Here is a 16,203-nt window from a genome sequence, read left to right as displayed (position 1 = left end):
GCAGTCAGACAAGCTGCTAAATAGCAGCTCTCCTGTCACAGCTGGGACTCTAAAAATGTGTGACAATGCATTTCAGTGCGGTGATGCGAATCACCGCACTGAAATGCGTCAGTCTCACGCTTGATGCACGATACTTGGCAGGGTTGTGAGTGTAAGAAACGCCCACCCCCTTGCATTTGCCTGTCACTGTTTCAAACCTCAATCCCTATCTACCAGCAAGGTCGCAGGAGTAGGCGCACATCACTGCATTTGTGGCATCGGTGTGCACATTATGTATGAAACATTCCATGAACATCTCATTCTCACCCCTTTTCTACCATACAATTCATAAATAATCATTTGTGCTACCACTATTTTCAAATTGTGCTCATCCACCGGCTTTTACAGCCTGAGCCAACTCGTAGCTCAGGTCTTGCTATAAATTTGTATGCTCGCCTACCTTTACATTGTATAGGGAAGTAAGGACATTGGTTGTCATTGCCAGTGCTTGATGACTTGATACGGTTTTCTAGTCCTTCCTCTATTTCCTGAATCACACAGTAGCCTCCTCTGCATAGCACGGAAGCGGAAGTTGAGGTGCAGGCTGCAGGAGCCGACTGGGAGCAGAGAAAGTCCTTCTTCGTCCAGATTCGGGGAGACTGGAGAGGGAAAGAAGAGAGATTTCCTTTGTTTCGTTAGTATTTTGGTTTTGGGGCAGGGAGAAGAGGCAGCGTGTGCGATGGGTTTATGTTTTTCCTCCTCTTCTCGTACTTTCGTGTTTTCACGCCATCCTTTGTTTTAAAGGTGGGAACGCGCCACTCTTTATATTCGGCGCTAATGTACTGCTTTGTTTGGGAGAGGTGGTGCTTGTATCCCAGTGGGGGGGGCGTTCGCAACTCGCCTCGGATGTGACCTCCTGTCCGATGGAATGGGAAATGATCCGGAGAACTCAAGAAGCGTGCGGGGGTCGGCCGGATCGGACTCCAACTCCACGCCTTACAGTTGAGCTGTTGTGTGCATGAGATTTATTCCCCCCAAAACAGAGCGTCCGTATTCCGTCTCTATGTGCTCTTAGTACTATGTTTATAGTTGATTTCCGTGATGTAACAGCAAGGACAAATGCATGCATGCAGTTACCATACCTTGCAAAACACCGATTCAGCGTGTCCTTACAAGTTCAAAACTGTCCGATTTTCACACGTCAGACACATTTTAAGCTATTTGATTTACTAAAAGCAGACACTTTTAATTAGGTGTCCAGCCAGGTTTTCTGTCCAAGACCAACACTGCACATGGTATGGTAAAGCGTTTCAGGTGGGTAATGCACTGGTTGCAGAGCTGTGTGTCATCTGCTGAGCACAGGTGTGCATCTTCATAAAATGCTTTCAGATGCAGTGCGAGCAGCCACGTGACCACAGAAGCCAAAATGCTAGGAGCTTCAGGAGAGGCTCCGCAGGGGCAGATTAGAGGGTAGATTGTACCACCATCAGCATGGGACTCCCCACACAGCCAGTAATGGCCAGCAAGGTGGGCAAGTGGTGCACAGGCGGGTAATGGACTGCCACATGTCGCCAATCTGTTGTGTATGTGGAAGCCTGTCGTGTGTTAGGCCCTGCGCAGGATTGAAGACTCAAGGACACCAGGTTACAGTGATTCTCTATGACCACAAGGTCTGGGCCCCGGGCCTTTTATTACCTTCCACAAACACGTCATGACCGCTACCATGTGGATCATACATGATGGGGTCTAGCAGAGTCACTCCCCCTTACATTACTTCACACTTGGGATGATCCACATCCCCAAATATAATACTCCCCTGACTGTGGGCGACAGTATTCTGCCTGTACTCAATGTGCACATTAGCAGAAACATAGTCCCCATAACGGCTAAGGTGGTAAATGTAGCCCCTTACAGTCCTAGGGACTGATTGCTCAATTTATCCTCGATTTGTTTTTCAGTAATCAAGCCCTTCCTGCTCCATCCAGTGCATTTAGAACAGACACTGTGAGCAATTTCCACCTTGGAATTACTTTTCTAAACATTTTAAGATAGCGGCCCGATTGCTCAATTTATCCTCGATTTGTTTTTCAGTAATCAAGCCCTTCCTGCTCCATCCAGTGCATTTAAAACAGACACTGTGAGCAATTTCCACCTTGGAATTACTTTTCTAAACATTTCAAGATAGCGGCCCACATAAAAATGTATAGTAGACATCTTTGCACAGTTTTTTAAATAGTTTTTACAAAAAGTATTCTAAGACGGTCACCGCTGCATGTGTTTGAAGTCACAGGTGGCAATCTTTAAATGTTTTTGGCAAAACTTTATTAAAAAAACATTCCAAGGAGAAAGCCTGTGCACAAGAGCCTTGATGCGCTTGCTGCAGAGAGATGCATGCACTCCTCTGGGTGTGGATGTATTTGTGTTGATGTTTTTAGTGCAGAAACCTATTGTACCCCGCAGCTCACAAGTTCCAGCCCTGATTAGAGAGTGCAGTGGTCCAGTGCACACTACATATATCTATCTACATGCAACATGTAAACGTATGCATTTTCGTAGGCTTTAACTCTTTTACAAAACACACACACGCATAAAACGACACATGCTTGCATAACCAACAAGTGTACCAAACAAAAACCTAAGCTTTTCATATCTCCTGTCTAACATGAAAGTTAATTGCATGATGTATCTCCCGTCATGGGCTGCTGTGTCTGGAGATAAGTTGTGGCTTGCGTGCTTCTAGGCCATTTCCAATTGCACTAAAAAAGCAATATATGGAAAGAATTGTTATCGCCACCAAGAAGGAAACCAATTACCCCAACTTCGATATATCACAGCACTATACTCTCGGATGTTGCTCATGTTAGGTTCTCACTAGTATTCAACGTCCACTATTGTTCATAACCACGTCCTCTATACGTATAACGTAAACGTGCAAAAAAGCACATTTCCAGGAATACAAAATAATAAATGCAAGGGCCCAAAGTTTCTATGCCAAAAACTAAGGCTTTCCTACTACTGTTTTCACCCCCAAGCTTTTCCTCCCAATATCCTACACTTCCTGCCTCTGAATCTCACTTTTTGCAGGTTCTTTTACATTGCAAATTTCTCTTTGTCACTGTTTTTAGGTCGAGCATTTGAGACCTCTTGTATATACTTTAGTATATACTTATATGTGTATGTACTTTGTGGGCTCTGGAGATCAGCCCTAGGACTTGTCTGCTTCTGCTTAGGGACTTTTTTTTCTGTTCAACTGCCTCTATCTAACTGTCTTAATAGAAAACGACCAGCAGAGGTTAGTAAAATACCAGAATCACTTTAGCATTCTCTAGATTCCAAACCATAGAAATTGTCTTCCATGAGCACGCGGAGACAATAATATTTTTCAAATCTTGTATTTTCAGTGATATGACCACCAAAGGCCCTGATTTTATATTAAAACAGAGCTTTGGACAATACAATTTCCAGATGATAGACAATATTTCTCTCCATGTGTTCCCATTCCTGGCGTGTCACGCAGGTTGGTGCTTACTTTCCCTCCATGTTAAAGAATAGTAGATGTTTCAGCACTCAGGCTAATGTTCTGCATAGCTAAATACATATAAGGTCCCAAAGGCGAGACCGATTGCATTGTAAATGCTTGTTGTATCTTTCTTTTCCTTCCTGTCTTCTTCTGCTTTTCTCTCATTTGCACTGAAGCAAAGGCTAATGATGAAAAATGTGTCACAGTCTCCAAAAATAACTGCCAGTGGCCACCACCAGCAACTACCGGTACAAATTAAGCACTGCGGAATAGGAAGTCTGGGGCAAAAAAGTGAAATACATAACTGAGAAAAACAAATCTACCAAAACAGACATTATCCAATGTATTTAGAGTTTCTAAGTATAGTGATCATTAGACCAAAGAGCAGGTTTTCCTAAGAGATCACGTTGTTGCCAAAATGAACTGAGGTTTCTAATCTCCCCAGGGGAGCCTTCCTTCTTAGATGGGAAGTTTAACACAATACATTTTTTGTTTATTGGTATTTTATTTTTTTCAGCGTAATTTTTGCCACTGTTGTTCAACATTAAAAGCCCAAATTTAACACACTTCATGTGCCCAACCACCCCCCGCCCACCCCCCGCGCGCGAACCCCACCCCCCGCGCGCGAACCCCACCCCCCGCGCGCGAACCCCACCCCCCGCGCGCGAACCCCACCCCCCGCGCGCGAACCCCACCCCCCGCGCGCGAACCCCACCCCCCGCGAACCCCACCCCCCGCGAACCCCACCCCCCGCGAACCCCACCCCCCGCGAACCCCACCCCCCGCGAACCCCACCCCCCGCGAACCCCACCCCCGTGTGTGAACCCCACCCCCCCACGCGTGAACCCCACCCCCAGGTGCGAACCCCACCACGTGTGAACCCCACCCCCCGCGCACGTGAACCCCACCCCCCGCGCACGTGAACCCCACCCCCCGCGCACGTGAACCCCACCCCCCACGCACGTGAACCCCACCCCCCCACGCACGTGAACCCCCGCGTGAACCCCGCACGAACCCTGGGCGAACCCCCCCGCCTGAACCCCGCCTGAACCCCACCACCCCGCCTGAACCCCACCCCCCGCGAACCCCACCCCCCGCGAACCCCACCCCCCGCGAACCCCACCCCCGCGAACCCCACCCCCCCCGCGAACCCCACCCCCCCCGCGAACCCCACCCCCCCCGCGAACCCCACCCCCCCCGCGAACCCCACCCCCCCCGCGAACCCCACCCCCCGCGAACCCCCCCCCCCGCGAACCCCCCCCCCCTGCGAACCCCACCCCCCCCGCGAACCCCACCCCCCGTGCGAACCCCACCCCCCCCCGTGCGAACCCCACCCCCCCCACGTGCAAACCACACACCCCGTGCGAACCCCACCCCCAGCGCGAACCCCCCCGTGAGAACCCCACCCCCCCGCGCAAACCCCACCCGCCCCCCGTGCGAACCCCGGGCAAACCCCTCCCCCCCTCTACCCCCCCCTGTACAAACCCCCCAACCCCCCCTGCACGAACCCCACCCCCCCGTGTGAACCACACCCCCCCTGCGCGAACCACACCCCCCCTGCGCGAACCACACCCCCCCTGCGCGAACCACACCCCCCCTGCGCGAACCACACCCCCCATGCGAAGCCCACCCCCCCGCGTGAAGCCCACCCCCCCGCGAACCCCACCCCCGCGAACCCCACCCCCCCCGTGTGAACCCCACCCCCGCGAACCCCACCCCCCCACAAACCCCCCTCCCCGCGCTAGAACCCCGCTAAACCCGCACCCCCCCGAACCCCACCTTCACAATCATTGCTGTTAGTATTCAGATATTGCTCACAAAGAATACCACTAGTCTTCAAACAGTGGTCACAATCAATGAGACTAGCCTTCATTTTGCTCTTGAAATAGCACAAGAGCTGCAAATAAACCCTAACAGAATACTACTAAGCTTCAAATACTATTCTTCTAGAATACTACTAGTCTTCTTTTAGCGATCAATTGAAGTGTTCATCATGTATTTGAAGGGTAGTTGAGTAGAACTAGTATTCCCTCATTTGCATATTTCGGCTTGTGGGCATACTACATAGTCTTCATGCATACTAAATAAATACTATATTTTAATAGTAAATGATTAGTAAATGAATACCTCTGTAACCACTGGAATCACACTAAGTGAAGATCTTCCATTTTGGTGAGGGTATCCACTCCCAAAGTTTTGTGAGGTGTTGCTTGCTGTAGATCTCCTGATTGTAATAATTAAGACTTATAGGCCTGTAGTTGGCAGGGACTTGTGTAGCACCTTTCTTAAAAATTGGTATAATTTCAACCCTTTTGCAAGAATTGGGAATTAGGGCTCTTGCAGCTATGGAATAGGACATGTTGTTTCTATATGGTTCCCACATCAAAGGTTCGGAACAATACAGATCAGAGGGGATCTTGCCAAGGCCAGACGCTTTCCGCACTTTTTGAGCCTGTATGGCATTATGGGTGTCTTTCAACTTGAATATCTCTGGATCTCCTTTTTCACATGTTGGGACAAGTGGGGACATAAGGATATCCTTGACGTCCCCATGTGTAAAATCTACATAAAGAGCTGTGAAATTCAACCAAATGCCAAAGCCCTCTGCTGTCTTTTCCTTTTGTTGCTTCCAGAAGGTCCTCCCATAGCTTTCCTTCTCACTGGGACTTGCTGGATTTGATAACGTTAGTATATTTTTGTCTGCGAATGATGAGGTCAGGCCTCACCTTGCTCTTTATGGTTTTAACAAGATCCGTTTAAGCCTCTCTCCAGTGGTGGTTGGACCATTTATGCATTTCAGGGGGGATATTACTGTTTTTAATGTATTTCAGAAAAAGTTCTTTCAATCTTAAGAATGACACTGCATGGACAACCAATGGCCTGAAAAAATGTATAGTCCTGGTCCTCAAGTGCATTTTGGGCTACTCTAAGAGCTCTATAAATCTCTTCTAAGACATTTAAAGTATTGGCTATGCCCCCATCTCACATTACGTCTGTTGTTAGACAAAACTTATAATAAGGTGTGTGTCTTTAGGCATACCATATCCCTAATGTGGGACCCCTTTAGTTTGAGAATGAGTGGATGGTGGTTGCTTTCCTGTTGCACAATGACCCCCATATCGGCCATTTCATGCCAAAGTCTAACATCGATCGATATATAATCAATGTTGCTTTTGAAATTACCCCTCTCAAGTGTTGATTTGGCTCCGAGGTCCGAGATGAAGCAGCCAGTGCATGCTCTTAGGCCACGGGACACAATGATTTCTAGTATCTGTAAAGCAGATGTACTCCTTATAATAGTTCTCCTCGGATTAGATAGAGTTGGATTTCCCCAACACTCGCCCTCAACTCCATATTGATGGATAGGGCTCAAAACAGGTGTTAAAGTCTCCCGGGATCCTCATGGGGTGCCTAGCCCGATGTTATTTAGGTGTGTATTAAGGGTTTTTAAAGTTTGGGAAGTCATGTTGTGAGGGGAAACCTATTGTAGATGTTTACCAGGATAGGGGGTCCCTAGCTTCAGAATCAGCCTAAGGACAGGTACATCCAGTTAATCAGTATCAATTTTCTTGACTATACAGCTGACTACTGTTTTGATCCATATAGTTAGCCCTCCAGATGTCCTACTAGCTTTAGATGCTAAAACCTCACTGCTGTACACTGTATAGCCCTGCTTGTAAACAGTGTTGACTTCTCAGGTTTATTGAGAAAAGCAAATATGAAATGTAACAATAAATCTTCTCCAGTCCTCATCAGCTAATTTAGTTCTGATCCCGACTGGGTTACAATTCACTAGCAAGGTGAGCATGACAAGGTCAAATTCTGCACAAGATTGTTTAACGGATTATTATAGCATTAATTCTCCCAGTGCTCAGAAGGATAAAGAAAAAACGTCCACCCACTTTTCAAAATTTGTAGACTAAAAGACCAAATATCATTAACACAAGAAGCCTTTATCCTGACCATATATCCAATAAGATTCAAGAGTCCATAAGTGTATAGTCTTTGAGACTTCTCCCTTCAATTCCAAGTGTCCATTTTCTTAGTTCAGCAAGAATCCAACCAGTTATGCATCATTGTACTTCAGAATTTATAATCAGAGACCAATGCACACTGGAACCTATCCAAATGTAATTGATGTAGCCAACACGTGTTTCGTCTCTGTGTTAATATCCCACCTACTTCCTCGGGGCTACAACAAGAACAAAGGGAACCCATAACTATCTACACCACTAAGGTTTCCCATTGTTGGTCTTATGGCAGCAGTAAAAACTGAGAAGAGAAAACTACCGTGATCTTAGATATTTACCACCCATCCATTGTAACAACGCATAGTCAGTACTACGCATTTTCTTACAATGCATGTGCTTTTACCACACATGCCTTTACAACAAATTTCATTGTAAAGGTATGTGTGGTAAAAGCATATACCTTGTAAAAAAATATAGGCGATCCAAATTGTTGTGAGGAAACATAGGCTCTTCCGTTTCCTCACAACAACGCGCACTACCCCTCAGACGACCAAAGGGAACCAGGGAGGAGACAGAGGAACCACGAGGAGAGAGAGGTAATGGGGATTGGGCATGGGGTGAAGGTTACTTTTTTAGGGTAGAAGGGGGTCGAGTGGGGTGTGTGTTTTGCAGGGTACTGTTTTATGGTTTAGGGTAGGGTCGGGGGTAGTGCAGGGTAGTGTTTTAGGATAAAGAGAGGACTGGGGTCAGGGAGAGGGTCATGCAGGGTAGTGTTTTAGGGTAGGGAGAGGACTGCGGGTCACGGGGTGTCGTGCAGGGTAGTGTTTTAGGGTAGGGAGAGGACTGAGGTCAGGGGGAGGGTCATGCAGGGTAGTGTTTTAGGGTAGGGAGAGGAATGGGGGTCATGGGTGTTGTGCAGGGTAGTGTTTTAGGGTTTATGGTAGGGTTGGGGTCATGCAGGGTATTGTTTTAGGGTAGGGAGAGGACTGGGGTCAAGGGGAGGGTTGTGCAGGGCATAGTGCTTTAGGGCTTAGGGTAGGGCCGGCGGGTCATGCAGGGTAGTGTTTTATGGTAGGGAGAGGACTGGGGAGGGTCGTGCAGGGTAGTGTATTAGGGTTTAGAGTAGGGTAGGGGTGTCAGGCAGGGTAGTGTTTTAGTGTAAGGAGAGGACTGGGGGTCGGGGGAGAGTCATGCAGGGTAGCGCTTTAGGGTTTAGGGTCAGGTCGGGGGCCATTTAGGGTAGTGTTTTAGGGTAGGTAGAGAATTGGGGGTTAGGGGGAGGGTTGTGCAGGGGTAGTGTTTTAGGGTAGCGAAAAGATTGGGGGTTGGGGGTCATGCAGGGGTAGTGATTTAGGGTTTATGGTAGGGAAAGCTTTGGGGCTCTGGGGGTCATGCAGGGTACTAAATTAGGGTATAGGGTCGGGCAGGGTAGTGTAACTTATCTTAGATACTTTTACCAAGAGTATACCTTTACCGTGCATGCCTTTGTGTTGTAATAGCATGAGTGGTAAAGGCATATTCGTGACAAAAGTATGTGTTGTAATGGTAGGTCGTGGTGAAAGACTACGCGTAGTAATACCCTCGTTGTAATTACACGCATGGTATTAGTATGCATTGTAACTTGTCATATTCAAAGAAATGAGGAAAGGGACAAAAAAACTAAAACCACAAAATAACACAATAAAGAGTAAAGTGATAGTGCAGTAGTTAGCAGTAGTAGCTTCAATCCAAAGCCTATCCATTTGTATCATCTCTGTGATCATGCCAAAGTGTGTGGGAAATCAGAGGGTCGGCGAGGTAAAGTCAGGAGTTGTAAGATCAAAATTCACCACCAAGTTATAATCTAAGAGTAAATAAACTCACCAAAATAAAAACAAGGTAGTGTCAGTATTCTCGTCAACAATAGGGAGTTATATATGTTCTTCTAATACCTATTCATCAAAACATACCATTGTTCAAATAATAGAAGACAGATTAAATGAATGCTAAGTTATTACTAGTCTCAATAAATCATACCTCTATTTTCAATTTAGCCCTCACCGATAGACAATTTATATTGTAATCTGTAAAAATCAGCGCCATAGTACCAACCTGTAAAATCTGCAGGTTGTAAGTAGATTAATCTGCATAGGGTCCAATCGTGCATGAGATTCCAACAGTGCAAGACAGCAAGAATTAATGCATCAAATTATCGCAAAATAAAATGCACATATAAGCAAGGATAACCCAAAATCTTAATTGTGAGTCAGTTCCGTAACCACCTATATCTAAAGAAAAGTAATGCAAGCAAATCTAAACATGAGCTCATTGTTCAAGTAAGCTCAAAACCAAAGTACAGCACGGTCACCTTTGATACTGAACAACAACATTAAGCAAATAAGTCTATTTAAAAACTCACTAAGGCTCTCCAAGTCTTGGTGTCCCTGGCTAGCAGGAACCATTCCCTGCATTGTTGTCGAGAATACTGACAGTACCTTGATTTGATTTAGGTGGGTTTATTTACACATATATTATACCTTGGTGGTGAATTTTGATCTTACACCACCTGACTTTACCTCACAGTCCCTTTGGATTGGAGCTACTACTGCTTACTACTGCACTATCACTTTACTCTTTAATTATTTTTTGTTATTTTGCGGTTTTTGTTTGCTCGTCCCTTTCCTCTTTACCTTACCTTCAATATTGAAGATCACTGTGGCTTTCTCTTTTCGGTTTTTACTTCTGACATAAGATTAACTATCGGAAACCTTAATGGGGTAGATAGTTATGGGTTCCCTTTGTTCTTGTTGTAGCCCTCAAGAAGTCAGTGGGAAATTAACACAGAGACGAAACACATGTTGGCTACATCAGTTACATTTGGATAGACTCCAGTGTGCTTCGGGCTCTGATTATAAATTCTGAAGTACAATGATGTATAACTGTTTGGATTCTTTCTGAAGTAAGAAAATGGACACTTGGAATTAAAAGAAGAAGTCTCGAAGACTATACACTTACGGACTCCTGAATCTTATTGAATATATGATCAGGATAAAGGCTTTTTGTGTTAATGACATTTGGGACTTTTAGTCTACAAATTTTGAAACGTGGGGTGGCTGTTTTTTTCTTCATCCTTCTGAGCACTGTGAGAATTAATGGTATGTTAATCTGTTAAGTGATATTGTGCAGAATTTGATCTTGCCACGCTCATCCTATTAATAATCTATTTGGGTTATGCTGCAGATCGTATATAACTTGAAAACATACATTTAATCAAAATGAGTTCTAGACAGAATAGTGATTAAATTGCAGAGGATCTGTTCAATAGCTTACCTGCAGTGTGCCGCTTAGCAAAGCTGTAGCCCAAGGAAGTTCTAGACATAATGAGGGCTAAAAGGCTACATTTATAAAACTTGAGAGTCTTAAACAATTTGAGATATCAAAATGGTGGGATGGGGCAACTTTAAAGCAGTATTTAAAGCTAAATAGAATTCCATGGGGACTCTGTGCCCAAATATTCCCCACATACGATGACCTTGAAGAAGAATTGTTGTTACTCTGGGAAAAGGAACTTAGTGGCAACTCTATGAGACTAATTAATATACGAATTGAAAATGTGGACAGGAAAGTAGTTCAGGCAGCACAGGATGTGGAGATACTTGAAAAAGAAATCTCCAGACAGAAGACAGACAATATAGGAAAACAAAGAGAGGGAAGAGGGGTAGAGGAAAAAACAAGAGAAAGAGTGAGAATGCACACCCGATCATGGAACAAAAACAAACAGTAGAGGAATATTCTATCAGAGATGTACATGTAATTAATCTGTCTAGTAAGGAATTAACTGAGGATATGGTCTCTGTATTACAGAAAGGTATGTATTTCTTCCCTACGATGATGTGTGGCAGCACTGATATCAGAAGTGATGTTTATAAATGTATTAGACAGCTGAAATAAAAAAAGTTTTTTGCAACCAACCCTAAGCCTACTAAAACTACTGCATTGAAAGCGGTAAAAGGTGACCTATCGATTCAGGATTTTCATAATGTAACAAATCTACTTTCACTCACTGAAAATGAACAACACCCAGTAACGGTGCAAAGTGTACTGAATGATTTGGAATGATGCACAAATCTCAGTGAAGACAGTGGTTTGAAGGTTAAGTCAAAATGGACCGCACAATTGACCTGTGGGTATAACATTGATTTATTCCACACGATAATAAACACTGAGATAGATAAGTGGGAAAAGAAAATAATTCAGACTGGTCATGTGACCTATGCTAATAATCTAACATTTAAAGAACATTAAGCAATGAAGGAATTACTCATGGATGATAGTATTATCATCAGGGAAGCAGAAAAGGTGGAAATATGGTTGTTATGGATAAGAACATGTACGATGATGAGATCCTGTCGCAACTTAACAATACTGTATGGTATAAAAAACTGCATCGTAATCCTACATTTGATATAGCAAGGAACATTAAAACAAGCCTTAAACAATTGTTGGACAAAGGTCTATTGAATGAGGATGAATAATTGTACCTATTGGTGGACAAACCCAGATTCCCATGCATGTAGGCACTCCCCAAGATCCATAAGTATTTCGACTCACCTCCGGGAATACCGATTATTTTAGGGATTGGTGGCCCAACTAAGGGACTCTTCGAATTTGTAGACACTTTTTTGCAGACTTTTGTCGTTAACCTTCCATCACACATTAGGGACACTAAACACATATTGAACATCCTGAATGATTTAACATGGGATTCAAATATGACTTTTGTGACCATGGTGGTGGTTTCATTATATACAAATATTTCTCACCAACATGGCCTATCTGCACTTAGATATTTGTTGTAAAAAAAGACCAGTTGAACATATGGAACACTTAATATGTTGATTGACATGTCACAAATGATGCTGCTACTGCTAACTACTGCAATATCACTTTAGTCTTTAATAACTGTTTTTTGGTTGTTATTGTGCGGTTATGTTTTTTGTCCCTTTCCTCTTTTCCTCACCTTCAATATCTAAGGTTACAGTGGCTTTCTCTTTTCGGTTTTTACTTCTGATATAAGACTAACTATGGGAAACCTCAATGGGTTTGATAGTTATTGGTTTTCCCTTTGTTTTTGTTGCAGCCCAGAGGAAGTCAGTGGAAGATTAACCCCAGGATGAAACATGTGTCGGCTACATCAGTTACATTTGGATAGACTCAAGTGTTTATCAGGCTCTGATTACAAATTCTGAAGTACAATGATGTATAACTGGTTGGATTCTTACTGAACTAAGAAATTGGAAACTTGGAATTAAAGCTACTAGTCTCAAGGACTATAAACTTACAGACACTTGAACCTTATTGGATATATGCTTAGGATAAAGGATTTTTCTGAACAATTCACTAGTGTTAGGTTGGTTGCCAAATGCCGTGAATTTGAATTTAGGCTCATGTGGGTATCCAACATACTCAAGACAATTTCGTGGGCTTATTTATTTTCCCCCAAGGTCGTGTATGTTATAGAAATTCCCTTCCATGTCAGTGCAGATAATCAACCCACCTCCCTAATTGAGCCAATATATGTCAAGAATAAAGTTGGTTGGGACTTTCTCAGACATTGGGGAAAAAAGGAATATTATACAGTCAATCTACTACAGTCATATGGCTATTCATTGGGTGAACCACAGCCCTTAGACCTTCTCCACACCCAACTGGGAAGTGCCCAAAACCCTCCTTACTATCACTGGGGTGCCTCAGCATAAAGCGAATTTCAGACTTGTAATGTGGGGAGGCGTGCTCATCTAACAAAATCAAACCCTCTGCCTTTTTACGAGTGGAAGCTTCTGCATGATTGAATCCTATTGGCCACCATTAATGCACAATAGCTGAATAGAAAAATCAAATGGCAATGTATGACATTTCTATTCCAATGCAAAACCTTATTTTTCAATTACTGCCTTCCTTCGGTAGAACCAGTCAGTACTTAGGGACACTTTGACATATACACAGTTTGTCCCGCTTGTGTCAAATACTAGAGGCACTGGTATGAGAATCTGCTTTGGGGGCATAGAGAAATTAAACTAAGGACTCATAAAAGATATGCCTGATGGCTTCAGTAGACCTGGAGGCAAAGAGAAGGCTATAACTTCATTAACAGCGATGCAATGAGCCTTAAATGTACTCTGTATTGAGGCAGATGTGCACCAGGGTTGTTAATGTACTGGTAACCCAGACCATTATAGTTCCTGCACCCTCTCATGACCCCTTTAGCTAGGATGCGAGAATACTCTTGAGGATCAACTTCAGGTTTGTTGGAGCCTCGGGCCATAGCGGGCTGATAAACCTTTGATCTCCAATGATCATTGAGAAGGAATTACATGAGCAACCACCAGATAGTTTAGCTAGGGTACCAGCATGCCTAGGATTGTTTGCTTCAAGTTGCTTATCTTTTCCGCCAAAGCCTTGATGAATCTAACTGTTTCTACAAGGGTTGAGGGATCAGAGCAGCACACTGGAACATCAGTAGGGGTGCTCAACAAGTGATTTTGAGGTTGGCTAGATGGAGACTGATCTAGCTGCAAAGCTTCATACGTGTTTTAGCACTCTATATTCCATATTACTTGTACAGACCTAGTGCTATCAGAGGTAGGGTAGCAATTCAATTCAGGAATAGTTACTTGCTCCTTAGATTGGTGGGATGAGTGGCTTCCTTAGGTACCTTTGGCCTCTACTTAAATATTTCAGCCATCTTCCTCTTTTGGTTGAGCTCTCCTTAAATATTTAAGCCATCTTCCCCTTTTGGTTGAGCTCTCATTACTAGGGCACTAGTCTTCAGTATACTCTCCACTTCTTCAATTAAGGTATTAATGTCTCTGGCCACATAATTAGCAGCCACATGTTTGGGCTGCTGGGGGTGTTTAGACTACTCTTTGCCTTTATTTTCCTCATGAAACACAAGGTTATCAATGGTAGATGATAACACAATTGTGTAATGGTGTCATGTCACATTCACTCTCCTGATGCCCTGATAAACTTCAAAGACATTACTTTATGTTAAAAACAGCTTGGAGGTTTACTAAAAGAAAAACAGTTAAAGTTATATTATATTAAAAATGTCAGTTAAAATATGATTTTTTTTAAAAAGAAAATTCACCAGTTATAGTTTACTGAGTTAACTATAACCTGCAACCCCAACATGAACTGCTTATGACATCAAATATTACATGACTCGTGACATGTAATTACATCATTGATGACACCACTGATGGTGTATCCAATGGCATCATTTGAATCATAGGTCATAGGAGTCATAGGTTTTGTACTGCAAGGTTAGCCTTCCAGTAAAAAAAGCTATTCTTAAACTAACTTTAAAACTTTTCCAACTTTGTATGTGCACTGTACAGTGCAGCACACATACAAACTGGGAAATGTTAGGAGAAAATAAATCTTTTCACCTACTTTGCGCCTGCTCAAGGAAGGGTAATTATTTGGTTAGTAGATATGACTTTGTCAGAAACCATGAAGGTAGTATGGGAACACCCAAGTACCGCCCATGGGACACCCCAGAGACAAAAAGCACCTTGTACTACTTTGTGATAATTTGTGGTCAATTTGCAGCCCAAAGCACTTTTTACACTGGAAAGTAAACCCCAAATACACACTTCGCACCGGTTTACATGACTTTTGGTGAATTTTCACTGGCGTACAATGTTAATAAATCTGGCTCTAAATTTTACGAATTCCAAACACGTCTGAAAGCTGTTTTCAAGAAATCTCTCTTCGAATTTGGTAAGTCACAAAAGGCTCTGTGGCACTTTCTTCTTTCGCTGTCTTCATTTTACCCATTTCCGGCACGTGTAAGTTACACTGGGGAACTTTGCCCAGTAGTTCTCTTTTCTGACTATCAAAGTAGTAGCAAAATGGAATCACTTTGTTTATTTCAGGATTGGCAGCAATTTAATGAAGGATAAGCTTAAACAATTCAGCTTAAATCCACAGCAGGGTGAAGTTCCAAAACTTTATTTCCGTTGTTCCTGCTCTAAACTTTGTAGTGCATTACAAAGACTGCATTTAGTAGAGTCTCTGCAAAAAAACGTGTTGTAGCTCATTTCAAGTCTATAGCGCAATCGCTCTTAAGTTTGGTAAAGATTTACTGTTGAAAAAATAGAGTAGTTAATCGGGATCAGACGTTCCACCATCTTTTTTTCTTAAATAAAAGCGGCATAGATCTCTCTAAGGGTTTTTCAGTGGTCACTTTTAATGAATGTCTCAAATTAGATCAAGGGACTATTTAGAGGAGCTTTGATTTCAGGGAAGTGTGCCCCCTGACTTTTATCTATCTCTCCTTCGTGCAATCGTCTCAGGACAGAGATATACATCTAGTTAGATGTCTAACTAATATTAAAGCAACAATTCAAACTAGATTTGTAAGTGCTGATTCCACTACCACCCGATGAGCAGAGCCACTGGCGTAAACCGTAAAAGAGTCAATGTGATCTTCTGTACATCCATCCTTACACAGATCACTGTTTCATTTAGTAATAATTGTGGAAAAATGAATTAAGTTGATATCATTGAATTTCAAAATTACTAACAAACACTCACTCATTTCAACCAAACTAGAACCAGATCGTGAAAAGTGCTGCACAACCCCTGCATGGACATGTGCACATCCAAACGGGGGTGTCATATGTGCAACCCGATTTAAAGGTTCTATTTGCTGCACACTCATTGACTTTTCTTGATACTGTAGTAGAG

General features: G+C 43.4%; 1 long non-coding RNA gene across 2 annotated transcripts in view; it reads left to right on the top strand.

Moving 5' to 3' along the window:
* Window positions 1–468: 468 nt before the first annotated feature.
* LOC146821429 (uncharacterized) overlaps window positions 469–16,203 on the top strand; it is a 40,112-nt gene continuing 24,377 nt past the window's right edge. Inside the window, exons 1-2 of one of the 2 annotated variants that reach the window (XR_014963170.1) lie at window positions 469–673; window positions 12,590–15,192. This is a non-coding gene — a long non-coding RNA (uncharacterized LOC146821429). Of the gene's footprint in view, window positions 674–12,589; window positions 15,193–16,203 lie in introns of those variants that run through there. The other variant, XR_014963171.1, reaches the window with a different exon arrangement.

The sequence above is a fragment of the Triturus cristatus genome, chromosome 6, assembly GCF_964204655.1.
Source record: "Triturus cristatus chromosome 6, aTriCri1.1, whole genome shotgun sequence".
Lineage (NCBI taxonomy): Eukaryota > Metazoa > Chordata > Amphibia > Caudata > Salamandridae > Triturus > Triturus cristatus.
Note: the sequence above shows the minus strand (reverse complement) of the source record. Positions and strands in the feature narration are given on the sequence as shown.